Source organism: Ambystoma mexicanum, chromosome 2p (genome assembly GCF_040938575.1).
Source record: "Ambystoma mexicanum isolate Mex_15411 chromosome 2p, UKY_AmexF1_1, whole genome shotgun sequence".
In the NCBI taxonomy this organism is placed as follows: Eukaryota; Metazoa; Chordata; class Amphibia; order Caudata; family Ambystomatidae; genus Ambystoma; species Ambystoma mexicanum.
Window position 1 is genome coordinate 1450615032 of NC_090923.1, and position 16600 is coordinate 1450631631.

A 16600-nucleotide genomic window follows, 5' to 3' on the forward strand; every position below is an offset into this window, starting at 1 on the left:
ACACTTCTACATCTTTGTTCCTCCGTATCCCTCTTCCTCGTCCCAGTATTAAGGGATTTATGGTACTTGAAGTCTTGAATGAAAGTTTGGTTTCTTATTTTTTTTTTCTAAATTGTGAATTTGATTTCCATGTTTTCCACATTACTGCTTTTGGCACTTTACAGAGCACCTGCTGCACTTCAAGCCACACAGACACCAATTCGACTCATTGCAGCGGTCTGCAATCAACCCAATCACTGTCTCTCCTCTGTGGAGAAAACTATTCACACATCGGCTCGACCTGCTGGAAGCCATCAACTCACTCTTCTCAAACACCAACTCAACCCAGCTGAAGTATTGTTTTGTTGCTTACTCGACCACTGAAAACCATTGACTAGACTGGCCCCAACACCCACACATCATACCAACTCATTGCTGACTCACCAGTGGGACCACACAATTCTAACTTCTCTACATCAGCTCGACCACATTGAAAGTGCCTAAAAGCCCAATGCAACACTGTCAAGCACCCAAAGCCAAGAACAAAGCTATTTTGAAGAGGCCCTCTCCCCCTGGTCCATTTAATGCCCCATAGTGCCACACAATTATGTGACCCTGTCGGGTTGTGCGCTTTTCTCCTTTATGACTGTGATCGCTTCTGGTTTAATAGTAGTGTGGGGGTGAGTAGGTGGCTTAGCTACTGCTAATCCCTGCACTCCTGCAGAGCAGTAGTCATTTTATCATAGACCCCACTGTGCCATCTACCACTACTCCATCCCCTCTGTAGATCTTCGTACCATCCCAGTGTACCCCTTTCCCCTACTCTATCTCCTCCTCTCAAACTACACCTTGCCCCATCCCACTTTACCCACACCCAACCTTCATCACCCCCACTTGACCCACACCCACTCTTCTTCACCCCTCTGCTCCCACCTACCATCTCCACTCTCTAATCACACCCACCCCTCCTCAACCCCTGTGTATCCTATCCACCCTCTCACCTCATTCTATCCCATGCACCCTTTCCTCAGCCAAATGTGCCCTGTCCACCCTGTCACTCAAGTGTGCCCTCTCCAACCTTACTCACCCCACTATTTTACCATACTCTTCCTCCCCAGCCTGCCTCAGTCCCCTCTAGCCCAACTCACACAAACCTCTTCACCAGTTTCCCTCCCCACACTTCCATACTCCTGTCCACCCCCACCCACCAACTTTCCCCCACTGCTCTCCAATCCAACCCAATCTTTCTCAACCCCCTTCTCTAACCCACCCACCTTTCCTCACCCCTCACTACCCCATACCATTCCTCGCCAAACTACCCCAACCCACACTCTCAACCCCACACACACTTCCTCACCCATCCCTATCCCTTCCCACACTTCCCCCTGCTTCTGTCCATCCCCACCCATTCCTTCCCACCCCTATGTGCTCTTGTTCAGCCCCTCACTAACCCATCCTGCTTCCCCGGCCCTCTAGCCCTACCCTTCTGTACCATACTTGCCTCTGCCCACAGAATCTCACCTCACTCTACCCCCAACCCACTATACACCATCCACATTTCTCCCTAGCTCAATTCCTGCTTCCCACCCCCTCAACAATTCACCCACCTCAACTAACCTTTTCACTCACACTAAATCCTAGCTCATCCATGCCTACTATCTCTCACCTTAGTTCACTCCGCCCTTCCACCTTCGCTCCCCCTAAATATCACAATGCTTATCTTAAGACGTCTACAGCATTTGCGGAAACATAACATTAGTAACACAAAAAGTAAACATGACATCTATATATTGAAACCTTTCTACAATGTCTATTATTTCTAGGGTATTTATTGAGCAGGGACCTAGCTTCGGAAAGCCCTGGAGCTCTTTATGAGGAAGTATATGGTGAGGGATCCAAAGGTAAAAGAGAACAAGCCATTAATAGATATGTTTGGAATTACTGGCTAAGTACAGCCCAAGTATTTAATGCATTCTTACCTAGACATGTAAACGAATGCAAACATCAAAACATTCAGCATTGCCAATGATGGTTTAATTTACCCCAGACACAGGGCACATTGACTCTTTCCCATCACAGAAAAAATCAAGGATGGTTAAAGAGTTTTTATTTCAAACTGTGTGGGCCCGAGCCATCCCTTTCTCATCTCGTCCACCCCCTCCCTAGCTCAGTCGACCTCATCGCAGAGTTAGTACTACAGATTGTTTGTTAAAGCCGTAGTATGCTAAACACCAAATATGAGCTGCAGAGAGGATCTAAAGGCTGTGGCCTTGTCCGTTTCAGACTCCCTTAGGGATTTCCTAACTCTTTCTGCATTAAACCTACTTAATGCTCTAGTTGGCTTTTGGGAAGAGCGACTTGCACTTACTCTGTTGCATTTGCCTAACTCAATCACGCTCACCATCGGCTTACCCTTTCTACTCGACCTATCTCCTCTCCCTTAACTCTTCCCGAAAATCCTCTGTCCCTCTGATTTTCTCTTCTCCCAGATCCACCCTTTGTTGTTAACACCCCTACCTCGCCTCATACTCCCTCACTACTACTTTCCCTCCACCTCGCACTTGGCTACTACTTGTCACAATCTACTACTACTCGTCACAATCTATTACTGCTCCTGCTACTATCCTCCTCCCTCTACTACACTACTCCATAGCCCTCCCTTCCCTCAGTACCAGTTTTCTCACATTGGTTATAAAACATGTGTATAAAAAAGGGCCCACACACAAACTACAGCACCACTAACACTCCTAAGCCAATGTCTTCTTGCTCCAAAATACTGTTCCACAATCCGCTGCGCCCCATTGCTGGTCTCTTGTTCGTCATCCAACTCTCCTCCGCTGACCTCACCCAGTTGACCCACACTTCTTGTTTCCTGTCTCCTACTTGCATATCTCTCGCTTGCTAAAAGTCTATGAACTGTCCATAATCAATCTTCTGTCTGCACCCTCCTCCCCGGGTATCTATATGAGAGAAGTCTTAGCCCCACACATGTTCTCCTTGTGGGTTTGCTACGTGCAAGGTCTGATGGTGATGGAATGTGCAGTTCAAAGTTAATTTTCATGGTTGTGTTATTGGGGACCCTGAGGGTAAGTCAGTGGATCCTTCACTTTACAAGTCATGGTGCCTAGTGTTACGGGACTGCCGGCGAGCTCTGCTGGTCCTGTTTGTAACATAGCCATTCTGGGCTTCTGTGTGGCTGTTCTGTGTATGGGTAGAGTCTGCATCTCACTGAATCATACCGGTCTCTGTTGTGTTGGAGCCTGGGCTATGCCAATGGTTGCTTCTGGTTCTTCTCTGGATTTTCTTTTCTGAGCTGAGCATCTGAAAAGGCAAATTAATTTTGGCGAGCATATACCCTTAAGGCAAAGCTGGAGAGTTGGCACCCCCCCCGCACACCGCAGCCTCCCCAATTGCCTTATATATTTACTTCTCCCCCCATATACGTGGTAAAATGGGGGGTCTCAAATGTAGGAATGTTTGCCTTTGACATTATTTCCTTCTCTCTTTTCTTATGATCCCCTCTGGCAAGAACCCTGGACGGAAGCCCTTCATTCATGAATTATAAAAAGCCCTCATAAATCGATCATTAAAATCATAATCACAATTTATTTTGCTGCCATGAGCTAAGTCAAGCACACCATATATACATGTAAGAAGTCAGAGCGGTTTTCTTTTAAATTCATTGGGCCTCGTTAAAACTCTGGTAGTAGCCGTGCCGGTAAAAACAGCAGCTTGCCGCTGGAGTTGTGTATTTTTTCCGGCGTTGGAAAAAGTTACTCCCCATTTGAGTCCCATTGAACTCAATGGAAATGGGGAAGACGGTAGCACCGGGACCATTCATAATGGTGCCGGTGCTACAGTCAAAGTCAGCAAGCGGGTGCCGTCCCGCCCGCCAGCTCAGACCTGGCGGACAGAAAGGCATCCGGCCCACAAACTTGTACTCTGCTGGTCCGGTAACAACCGTGCCAGTAAGCCTACCAGTACCATTGTTACTGGACCGGCAGGGTTATAATGAGGCCCATTGTAAAATGTTGTCTTTATTGTGTGATCAAGAGGCGTGAAACACGTTGCTATTCTGTCTTCTCCCGCTAACTGTGGGCCATTTTTCTTTAAATAAACTAGTTGGACGGAACTATATCATCCCGCGTGTTTGTCTTGGGAGGCAGAGTCGAGCTGTGGAGTGCTACTCCGGCACCAGTTGGCGTTCCTGCGTTTTATGTATGTATATATACACACAAATACAAAAAGTCGTCCTTCCACAAATAGCATGCTTCCTTGTTTAGTGCTGATGTTTTCAGCACAAAGAACTCCCCAGCACTCAATCTCTTATTTTTTTGTTTTTTTTTGTTTTATTGGTTAAACAGATTAAACCTTTAACATTTCATCGTCTTCCATACTGTCACATTAAGAAGATGTCCACTGTTAATAGGTAAGTGAAGATCAATTCCTATGTTGGTATGAAGCAGGTGTTAAATGCCCCCTAGGGCTTCCCCAACTTCAAATTCAGTTTCGTCTATTTCCAATTTCAAGGATTCCACAAATGTTAAGGCATATAACGTTTTGTCTACTTTTTCGAATGTCAATAATCTTTCCCAGTAATCCTCCTCCGTCTCCTCAGTAATGTTGCCCGTATAGCTTCCCATTGCTGACTGACGATTAAGTATCAGGGCCGGGCAAGTTAACATCACATGTCTGATGGATTCCAGATGGTCTTTGTTTTTACAAAACCTACAGAACGCTTTTGATTTTTCCATTAGCTTTCTTCTGCATTTCACCTCTCTAGAGTGCCAGATATTAAGTCTACATCTCAACAGGAGATCTCTGTAGTGTCTTGATGGAAATTTCGCCAGGTATGGGGGGAGCAGATTTAAGCCTTTTCGCTCCCATATAATGTTATGGCACAGATTTTGGACAGTCTGATAGCCTGAGTTTCCTTCCATTCCTTTTCCTGGAGGGTTCTTTTTGCCTTATCTGGATTGGATTTCAGGGTGTCGTCAGAGATTCCGAGTTGTTCCAAAGTGCTCTTACATTTCTGTTTCCAACATCGGAGTATCGCGTCGCCAATTAATGGCCCTGTCCGTGCTAGTATTTTGTGCGGTTTTGGTGGGTTGTCGAGGATGCATTTTCTGTAGATGGATACAGTTTTCCACAGCACAGTTGATTTTAAGGATTGGAGCCTTAGTTCAGTTCTTATAAGCTCTAGTGGCAGCGAATTGGGGAGGCGTAAAATTTTCTTCAAAAAATAGGACTCACAAAGATTCCAGACTTCCCACCGCAGGGCTGACAGGGCCTCCACTCCATAAGTAATTATGGCCACAACTTTTGTTTATGGGCATCAGGGAGAACTTGCCATACCTTTGATGTATAACTAGCCTTTGATTGGTCAAAGTCGTTAGTTTTTCTCGGATCAGTGCGTAGTGCCCTTCTTCATTGCAGTTTTTATTTATCCTTACCCCAAGGTATAATGTTGTGTCCACCATCTCCAATCTTTCATTCTCCAGCAACCAAGCAAAATGTTTCCCTGCCGTTTTTTTGCCACGACAGGACTTCATAATTAGTACCATCGATTTCTTAATGTTTATTTTCATGTGGTTCTCGAAAGCCGTTATCCGACGCTGGAGTCCTATGGGCATTTGATCGACAAGTACGGTATCATCTGCATACAGCATCCACGGCACTTCAGTCCAGTTTATCTTTGGAGGGAATGCGCGCACCAGGTCTTGCGAGGTCTTCATATCTGCCATGTATATGACGAATAGAAAGGGGGCTAAAGCGCACCCCTGTTTGATTCCACAATAGGTATCAATCTTTCTCGTCAACCCTCCATTGGCTGTCGTTTGGATCTGAATAGTGGTGCCAGTATACAAAGCTTGGATAGCTTCTAGCAGATCTGATGGGCAGCCCCAGTTGATCATTTTGGTCCACAGGCGTTCCCGATTTACCCCCACCGAACGCCTGTTCGAGGTCAATAAAGGCTAGATAGGTGGCTTTCTTTCCTTCCTTCCAAGGCTTTAGCTTTCATCAGATTTAGCAGGAAAAGGTTTAACCCAGTACCTACTCCGCTGATGAAAGCTGTTTGTCGCTCGTCCAGGATTTTCGCCCGGGTCGCCCATTTTTTTAGATCTCTTAACAGCAGAGACGCAAATAGCTTGCCAATAGAATCCACCAATGCTATTGGCCTGTAGTTTCTTGGGCTGCCTCGATCTCCTTTTTTATAGATTGGGACATTGTATGCCTCTGTCCAAGAGGAGGGGATTTGCCTTGCTTGTTTTACTTGTTGGAACAGCGCATATATTAGATCCACCCAATCTTCACAGCTGTCTTTCAGCATCTTGTTCGAGATGCCATCGGGGCCAGTTACCCCGGAGACACTAAGTTTCTTTATTAGATTTACGATGTCATCTCTGTCGAATTAAAGGATCCATGGAGTTTGTTTGGGGATTTTCTCTATGGTCATTTTCTTATTTTTACAATCATACAACCTAGTGTAGTGGATAAACCAATTTTCCTCCGAAACTTGATTGACACCTATTGCTGATTGGTTGAGATCTCTGTTATTAAGCAAGTCCCACATGCATCGAGCATTGTTTGTTGAAACGGTGGCTAGCATTTTTTCCGCATCTCTTTGTGTTCTTAGAAATCGGGTAGAGCGTAGCCAGTTTTTATATGTTTGCTGACACTTCCGCTGTAGATCATACTTTCATACTTTTCGCCACAGTTAGCCTTTTTGATCTGTGTCAGTTCCACTCTATACTGTTTTCTTCTGGCTACTAAAGCTTCATCATATGCATGTTTCTTTTCGATTTGTTTCACTCTGTTCGGGTCAGATTTAACTTCAAAAGCTCCGAGCAGCCATTTATATTCAACCACCACTTTACCCTTCCCAATGGCCTTATTAAAGTCTTGCAGCAGTTTAGCTTAGGTATTTCCCGTTTTTAAGCTTTAAGCGATTTCGTCCTCACAACACCTCAGTTTCCATCAGACCTTTTCTCCTCGGAATTGAACTTATTTTCCAGGCTAGTTCCGTTTCCAGCAAGCTATGATCGCTGTTTTCCTGCTTTCTTATTGTGAAAGTGTTTATCCATGCAAGAGTGTTCCCTCCTACGAAGCAGTAGTCCAGGCAGGCTCCTGATTTGCCACTGTGCAAAGTATTCGCTCCATTCAGATCACCTCTCGTCTGGCTATTTAGCATCCTCATATCTCGAATTCTCATTTCCTCCATCCATTTTTGTTCTTTTCCTACTAAATGTTCTATCTTTTTGATTTTGCCCTCCATATCAAGCAATTTGATATTTAGGTCCCCACTGAGTATGATCAACTGGTCTTTTTCCTCCATCATTGATCTATCGATGGCACTCATGATTGCTTTTAGATAACCTACCAGATTCGGCATATTTTCGCTCCAATAGGTGTTTATAAGTAGCAGACTTGTTGGCCCTTCGGTCATCTCTGATTTGACTGCTATATTCAATATTTGCACATAAGGGTTCGGTGTAGTGTGCTCCAGCAGTAGGGGACTATCTAGTTTTTTTAGAATCATGAGTCCCGCGAAGGGTCTCCCTTTCGGCCCCTTTCCGGCTGGGTTTATATATACTTCATATCCCTCACACACTGGTGGATCACGCAGCCAGGATTCCTGGATAGAGATGAGATCGTATTTGCCCAAGAAGTTACTGTTTTTAGAGAACAGATGTTTAAACCTCTGGTATTCCATGAGGCACAATAGACAGATCTTTGGGATTCTTCATCAATCTATTGCTTCTTCTTTGTGTTTAGAGTGTTAGCCATCCACAACCAATCGTTGAACTTCTTTTCCCCTTTACTAGGGATTATTTTTTTCCTTCTCATGTTATCCGAATTATCCACAGTGAACCTCAGGGTTTTCAGTTCCGTACTGGTCTTCATTGGGGGTACTTTTCCTTGTTGCATTTTTGGGTCTTCATTTGTGTTTTGGCTTGAGACCTTCTTTGTTTCATCCACTGGTGTCAGTCTCATTTGTCCACTGGACTTCTTATCAGTATCTTTATTAGTCTTGTAGACATCCTTCACCTCCTTGCATTCTTTTTCTGTCTTCTTTGTTTCTTTTATACTGGCGTACTTATGGTTTCCTTCCAGGATTTCTAGTCTGAGACCCTTTCTTTTGAGGATGTCACTTGCCTCCAACATTTTCTGTTTGATTCTGTTTGAGATTAGGTGGGGAATGACTTGGCCCATCCGCTTTTCTTTTGGAAATCCAACAATTTTTATATCATCTGTTGATAGCGTGCGCAATGCTGGAGTTTGATTACAAAGAGTCATTACTTAGCTTCTGTTTAACACCACCCTTTTTGGGCCTTTGGATGTTGTTTCTAATTTTAAGTAGCATCCTTTGGAAGATTTTATTGTCTTGGGGCTTCGCTGACAAGAGGCAGGCCTTGGCACATCTTTGGTGTGCTCCCTTTCTTTTTTTTTTTTAAATATAGTTTTATTGTCATTTTTAGGTTATTAGATCATACATGCCATTTCAAACCAAATGCATTGCCTGGAGGAACATTTTAACAATAACCCTTTTCCCATACCCCCACCCGCCACCTCCCCATAGCCGCTGATCGGACGTTGGTTTCAGATATATCTTGCAGGCCCACAGAGAGCATTTTCAGACTCAGACTTTCGAGTAGTCTTGTGCACACATAGTCTTGGGCTCAACTTGATGGTAACCCATGAGGGAGATCGTGCCTTGCCTGGTTAGTGCCTGTGATGTCCCAGCCTCGTCGTGCCCTGGTGTGTGGGCCGGTCCGTGGGCTTGGGATTCTCCCTTCAGGCCACGCGCTCATACTTTTCAAAGAAGGGGAGCCAGAGTTCCTCAATATTGGATCTAGATTCATCTAGGACATGCGTTAGGAACTCCATGTCGTATATCGCCCAAACCTTGGTGATCCATTCCTTCTCCTCGGGGATGTGTGGGCTCTTCCATTCTTTGGGCCAGACAGCACCTGGCTGCCACCAGCATGACCTGCAGCATGTGACCCTGGGTGTCCTCCTGATCGTCTCTTACCTCGATCCCGAAGAGGAGCAACCAGGGGCACAGGGGTCTGCTGATTCCGTCCACACTTTGATCCAGGACAGGACCTCTCCCCAGTATGACTGCACCTTAGGGCACGACCACCACATGTGCATGTCGTCGCCTTTTGCTTTTCGGCATTTCCAGCAGTGAGGGTCGTAGCCGGGCTCATTCTGAATATCCTCTGTGGAGGGTAGTGCCACCTGTGTAGGACCTTTAGAGCTTGGTGTCTATACTGAGGGGGGGTCGTTGAGCGGTGGGCTCGGTTGCACATCTTCGTCCACCTTTTATCATCTATCGCCATTCCCAGGTCTTTCTCCAATTGTGTCCGTGATGGTGGGGGGTCCCTTGGTATCGAGAACAGGAGGAGCTTATATACACGAGATATGACCCCCTTGGAACCTCGGGTGGAGATGATCATTTTCTCAAAGTCTGTTAAGTCCCTCCTGAGGGTGTCGCCCCATGAGGGCTCTGAGAGAACTCCCTTGAGCTGGAGGTAACGGAATGGTGATAATTTGCTCAGCCCCTAGGCCTCCTCAAGATCTAGAAGAGGCATGAAGGACCCTCCCACCCATAGGTGGCAGGCCCTGACGAGGGCTGCCTCGTACCACTTCTGGTAGGCGGCTGGTTCCACCACTTTAGCTAGGAACGACGGAGCCCAAATATAGCTCAGCGGGAGGGCCAGGTTGTGAGCCACCTATAGTAACTTCCTTCCTTCCAGACGGACCACAGGACTCCCAGTACTGGGTGATCCAGAACCCGCCTGGGGGTGTGTGCTCTTGGGACCCATAGCCATTCGTCGAGTGGGGAGAGTAACCTATTGTCCAGGGCCACCCACTGCTTTTCTGTCCTAGGGTTAAAGTGTTCAACAAGGATCCTCAACTGAGCTGCCCTGTAGTATGTGTCAAGGTCCGGGAACCCCACCCCTCCATCTTCCTTGGATCTAGTTAGGACATCGTAGGAGATCCTGTGTTTCTTTCCCGCCCAGAGAAACCTGAGCAGGGTGCGCTTCATTGAGTGTAAGAAGGTTTTGGACACCTGAGTGGGGAGCATCTGGAAGAGAAACAAGAATTTGGGGAATACTACCATTTTGATCATGTTGAGTCGTGCCATCTATGAGAACCCCGAGGCCGCCCACCTCTCTATATCTCTCTTGACGTCTGTCCATAGTGGGGTAAAGTTACTCGAAAAGAGGTTAGTTGAGTTGGGTGTGATTTGGATTCCCAGGTGTCGGAACCCGTCTCTCTGCAACTGAAAGGGTAGATCCTCCACATATTTTACCTCGGTTTCCGACAGTTGACCCCCTACGAAAGCCACCAACTTGCCTGGGTTAACCTGGTACTCTGAGAGGTCCCCATAGCGCGCCAAGCCCGTAACACATGGGGGATCGTTTGTGATGGTTTGGTGACATAAAGGAGAGCGTCATCAGCAAATAAGCTAATCTTGCAATGGGAGTCGCCCATCCGAAATCCAGTGATAGCTTCATTGTTGTGCACCGAGATCGGCCAGGGTTCCATGACTAAGGCATATATAAGGGGGGATAGTGGACAACCCTGTCTTGTTCCTTGGCCATGGGTGGCGGAGTATAGTGCCGCCATCCATCCCAACCACCTCTGGCCCATCCCTACTGCCGATAGGACCTCCCCCATGAATGCCCAGCTAAACCTATCGAAGGCTTTCTCTGCGTCAAGGGACAGCAGTAGAGCCCCCTCGTCCCGGGTTTCCCTTGAGTTTAGCACGTGGCATCCAGGTTCAGGAGGGAAATGGGTCTGTATGAGCCACACTCCATCAGGTCTTTACCTGGCTTGGGGATTACCGTGATGAGGGCCTGCAGGAAGGTGGGGGGGATCGTATCTTTATTTCGGATTTGATTGAACAGTTTGGCTAGGGGCTCCATTAGTGTGGGTTGGAATTGTTTATAGAAGTCAGCCGTGTACCCGTCACCCCCTGGGGCCTTCCCCACTTTCAGTCTCTTGATAGCGGTCTCAACCTCCTCCACCACTATGTCCCCCTCCAGATCTTGCAATTCAGTATCCGTTAAGCGGGGTAGTGGGTGTTCCTCCAGGTATGCCCGGATCTCCTCCACCGATTCCCCCAACCCCCCTGTTTCGCATATAGGTCCTTGTAGAAATCTGCAAAGGAGCCCACTATCTCTACCTTTTTATTGAGCACGTTGCCATCCTTGTCCCTAATAGGCCCGACCCTCCTCTCCAGTCTACATCCCCTGGCTCTACGCGCCAGTAGTGTCCCCACCCTGTCTCCCCTTTCATAGTACCTCTGTCGCGTATATCTCAATTTCTTGACCACCTCTCCTATGAGGACTGTGTGTAAGGCTTGTCGCTCCTCTCGCATTTCCGACAAGAGGGACTCCCAGTCAACACCCTCCTGGGTGAGCCTACTCCGCAGGATCTTAAGTTCCATTCGTATCTTGGCCTCAATGAGCCCTCTTTCCAGTTTGCGCCTGGCGCCCTCAGCTATGAGAAGACAGCGAAAGGTGGCCTTTGCCGTCTCCCACACTGTCACCATATCTGTTTCTCCGTTGTCATTTGTTTCAAAGTATGCCACCATTTCGCTTCTTAGGAAGTCTCTAAAGACTGGGTCCCTCAGGAGCGGGTCGTTGCACCGCCAGCGGGATGATCTGGGGGACAGGGGCAGCAACCAATTTGCCACGAGGAGCTCGTGGTCGGACCATGTTATTGCCTCAACCTTTGGGGTTGTAGCCACCCCGCCCCCCTCCTTTGAGGTTAGAAGCAAGTCGATTCTTGTGTAGGTGTGGTGCGGGGGGGAGAAGAATGTGTATCCCCCTAGCTCCGGATGTGCTGCTCGCCAGACGTCCTCCCAATAGTGTTATCTTAAGAGGGTTTGCAATGCTAGGTTATCTTTAGCAATCCCCTTTGGCTTAGCCCCTCTCGCTGTCCACCAATCTAGTTTGGGATCCATTATGAGGTTGAAATCACTCCCCCAGTATCATGGCTCCCTCTGCCCATTCATCCATTACCCCCAGGATTTGGGTCAGAAGCCTTATCTGGCCTGAGTTGGGAGCGTAAAGGGTGGCCAGAGTGACGCGTTTGCCTTCATAGGTACCCTTGATCCCCAGGAACCTCCCCCCGAAGCCCCTTTTGGTTTCAATGTTTGAGAGATGGAATGTTTTACCCAAGAGGATGCCCACCCTTCCTTCTTTGAGCTTCTGTGGGAGGCCCAGAAGTTGGAACCGATTTCTTTCCCCCTGATGGGTGATTCTCTGCCCTGTTTATAGTGGGTTTCTTGGAGGAAGAGCACCATAAATTGTTGTTTGCGGAACATGTTACTGGTCAACGATCTTTTGTTTTGGGAGTTTAGGCCCTTGACATTAAGTGTGCCTATCTTGCCTTCAACCATTGTCGTCTAGGGAGTCTTTCTCTTTCTGCACCCTGGTGTGGTGCTGATGTGTGGCTCGCTGAGGAATAAAAAACTCTGGTTCGATCTGGCTAATCCCCCCCCCATAGACCCCTCTTGGTGACTCCATTTTGTCATTTGCGTTGGTCATTCCCACCTATCCCTTTCCCTCCCCCTCCTCCTGCTCCTCCCCCGTGCCTTCCCCCTCTCCCTCCCTTCCATCTTAAGGCGTTCGTCCACGTCGGCCGATTCCCTTCGGGGACGATCAACGAACCACCAAGTACTCTACCCCAGCCCCAGGTAGTATAAATGTTCGGGTAACCCATTTCTTTCTTTCAGTGTAGGTGTATTAAACCTTGATACTAATGTGTGAGGTGTGGTCTTACACCCAAGACCCCCCACCTCCATGTGTGCCCTCAAACTCGGCCCCCTGTGTGGGTCCGTTGAACAATTCAATTAACATTTTGAAAAACAACAACCAACCCTAAAACCTCACAGGCCCAACTTGACGCCAACGTGGCGCACAGCCGTGTTGCCTCCAGGTTCCGGCACTTCCGTTTCACCAACGTCTCCCCCTAGTGTCATTAGTCACCGGGGATTCTCATACTCATGTGGTGAGGTGGTGTTGTTGTCACTTTGGGTGGTCCTCAGAAGTCGATGATGGGTGCCTGGTTTTTTGGAACTTGCGAGCTCCCTTCACCTTGGCTTTACCACTGAGCTTTCCCAGTCTATCGGGGCCCCGCGGGGGGTCCCTGGCTTCTCCTCCTTGCCCACCGGAGCAACCGGCGCGATCACCCACCAAGTCATCCGTGACCTGTTGAATGTCCTCTTCCGTCACCAGATGGTGTCTCTCCCCCGACCACTCGAATGACAGATAAAAGGGATGACCCCAGCGGTATCTAACACCCTTTCCCTGTAACCATCTAGTGAGGTTGCCACATTTCTTCCTCATCCCCGTTGTCAGCCTCCGCCCCCATGACAATTCTTATGATGTCGTGTACCTTGCCCTCCAGGCCCTGTGGGGTGTCCCCTTCCGATTCCACTAGGCCAAAAATGCGCAGGTTGTTTCTCCTTTCCCTGCTTTCCATGTTATCCACCTTGAGCAGTAATTCCTCCTCGCTACGTTGCACCTCTTGGAACCTGGCTTCCATTTGAGTTTCCAGGAGTGCCTTGGAGAGCTGGTTGTTTTCGACTCCCTCCACACGGTCCTCCAGATGGTGACTTTGGTTGTGAGGTCAGCTAGCTTGGCGCCCATGTCGGTCCGAATCCCGCGAATCTCCTCCAGGATCATCTGGATATTGTTTTGGATGGCACCCAGGTCGGGGGGGGGGGGGTGCGGATGGACCCCCGGTAGCCATTTTATCCTCGCCAGCCACAAATTGGTACTTAGAGAGGGCCTCCTTCCAGCTCATTGGGTTCTTGTTACAGCTGGATGTGACAACTGTCCACTGTGTGACCTGCGGCTGCGGTGGAGCTCGTGGGGGGGGAATGCAGTTTCCATGGGTGCTGGCTCTAGGGGTGAGCCAGGTTTGTTTGAGGCAGACAGGCACCCTCGGGGTGGCAGTCCTTGGGTGCACAAGCGGGATTAATCTAGGACTGAGGTGTCAGTGGGCGTATGGATTTGCCCCCCCTGGGGTTGAGGAGTCCGTTAGGTGACTGTCCGTAGGAATTGGAGAGAAGGTGCCCTCTGCGGTAGAACGCAAGGCAGGTCCTCTATCTGGGTAGTGTTTCCCCCCCCGCGACCTAGCTCGTGGGGGCTGGTTCGAAAGATCTTGGGCCGGGGGGCCCCTCACCTGAAGCGTGGGTTCTCGTGTGCCCCTCAGTCAGTTGTGTTGAGGGTACGCTCGCACGACGGCCCAGACTGGGGGGATCCCTGGCGTGGAATCAGATGGGGCCCACACGACTTCCTGCTCTTGTTTTGTGCTGGGGTGCCTTCAAGGCCCCAGGAACCCAGTCCAACCCCACTTCTAGGTGGGTGGTATGCTGGGGTGCCTCAGGTCTTCCTGGTGCGACGGGGGCCCGTGTCCAGTGCCCCGAGTGCACCCACTCAACACCGGCCACAGCGGGGGCCTGCTCCCTCGTCGGCCTGATGCTGCTCCTCTATGTCTGGGAGCGCTGGTGTGATTGTCCCTCCCGGTGCCGGCCCATGACTGTGTGGTTCATGGGCCGCGAGTCAGGGGGAGGAGCTACGCCCCCGACCCGCGGGGCCGCACTGGCGTGCACCCGAAGAGCTGTTCCGGGTCACGGGGCTCTCCACGGCACAGCTCCAGCGCCCCCTACTCGGCGGGCCGCCCTTCCGTGCTTCTCAGCTCACACTTCCTCCTTCTTTAAGGCCAGCGTGTCCTCCACAGGCTGCTATGGTGCTTCCTCGTTCGCACGCGGGTTACGGCCTCAGTGGTCTCCACCGACGTGTTGCTCAGGACTGTGGGGGAGGGGCCGCGAGGGCTCCAGTCGGCCGAACTCAGCCCAGGAGCATCGGAAAAACTTTTGGATTGGACCCTTCAGGGGGCCACAGATTCCCACAGCCTTATTTGGGAACCATATGTGGGTTGGGCCCCTTCTTCCGTCTCGACGCTGATTTCCCGGGGCTGGGTACGGAGCTATCGGCTCAGACGGCCATTTTGCCTGCGCCCCCTGGTGGCCTCCTCCCTTTCTTTTTTATTCCTTTTTGGTGTTGGATAGGTCGAATCTTGATGCTTTCGTTCAAGCTTATTTTTGGTGTCATCCTCCTTCCTTTTTTGTTCCATTGTTTTGAAAGGGATGGCATCTCTTTGATCATCACAGAGGCCTCTGTGAGCGGAAACAACCCTTTTTCCAGGGGTCTTATTCATATTTGTCGGTTTCTGTCTTTTGGGCTTCGGGCTTCGGCATCTTAGCGGATTTTGGGTGCATTCCCTGGTCGACATTTTCCCAATTGTCCAGCGTTTGCCAATCAGACAAAGTGATGTTCTCCCATTCCTCCTCTTCTGTGTTTTTATCCATCATTTCAATTAAGTCACTTAGATCCGCAATCTGCTCCGTCTCGACCTCTTCTTCGTCCTCAATTGCCACCTGATTTTTTGCTTCAGTTTCGCTGTGGTCCATCGACGTGTCCATCACCATCATAGTCAGTTCTCTTCTCGGTTTCTTTGCGCATTGTGAGCTTTCTCTTTTAGGTGGCGTTCTCAAATTCCTCAGGAAGGCTCTCGAGCCATTTTCTTTCCGTGGCCGGATTTCGTTCTTAGATTTTTTTCCAGTTTCTTGCTTTTTCTTGGGTGCCTCCTTTCCATTCTGTGCATCCTGGCCATTTGAATTGCCTCCTGCAAGATGGCAAAATTTGACTGCTCCGGTTTCGCTGCCGATGCACTTCTTTTCTCCGCAGTCTTTCGTGGGGAAATCAGGATAACATCTTCCAGTGGGTTTCCTTTTTGTTTAGGTTGACGATTGTCACCTTGTGTCAGTTTCATTGGCCCAAATCCTCTCGTTGGATCCTCTCCTCTGGAGCCCAGACCCTTTTCCTGTTTGTTGAAGGACCTCATCCATTTGCAATCCTCAAGGACTGCCTCCATTAGTAATGATTTATCATTTGCATCTCTCCTCGCTAAGGTGATTTTGCCAGAGTTGTGATTGTTCTGCTTCCTTATTCATTCAAATGTCCAAACTCTGTAGGGAAGATTCCATTTTCAAATTTGCCGCTTTAATTTGTGTGTTGGTACTAGCTACTTCTTGGAGAGAGTCCTTTAACACCTCATAAAGTTTTAGAAAGGGGGCGAGCGTGATGTTTAAAGACGCCATAATCACATTTTGGGTGTGTTCAGTATCCATTTTTCTTTCAGTTATCCATACTTCGTTGAGTATTTGAGTCAGATGTTCTTTCTTCAACTCAGCTTGGGACAGGCTATTTTCTTCACATACAGATGTTTGAGTCATTCTAGTTTCTAGTTGAGAATTATATTCCTTGGGGCATAGTGGGAACTATGACTGAGTCCACATCTCTGGTAGATGCCCCTTTCACATGTTCTTTGTCTAGGGCAGCCATTTTTTCATTTATGAAGGAGAAACTTTTCCTTTTCTCTCTTTCAATTTTCCCCGTTAAAATCGTTATGTCTTCCATGATTTTATTTGCTAAACTAGAATTGCTCTGGCTAGTTCCTTGTGAGTTTGGATATACGTTGGATCTTAAACCTCCTAACATTCTCGCTCTCTCGACAGGCATCCGTACTTGAT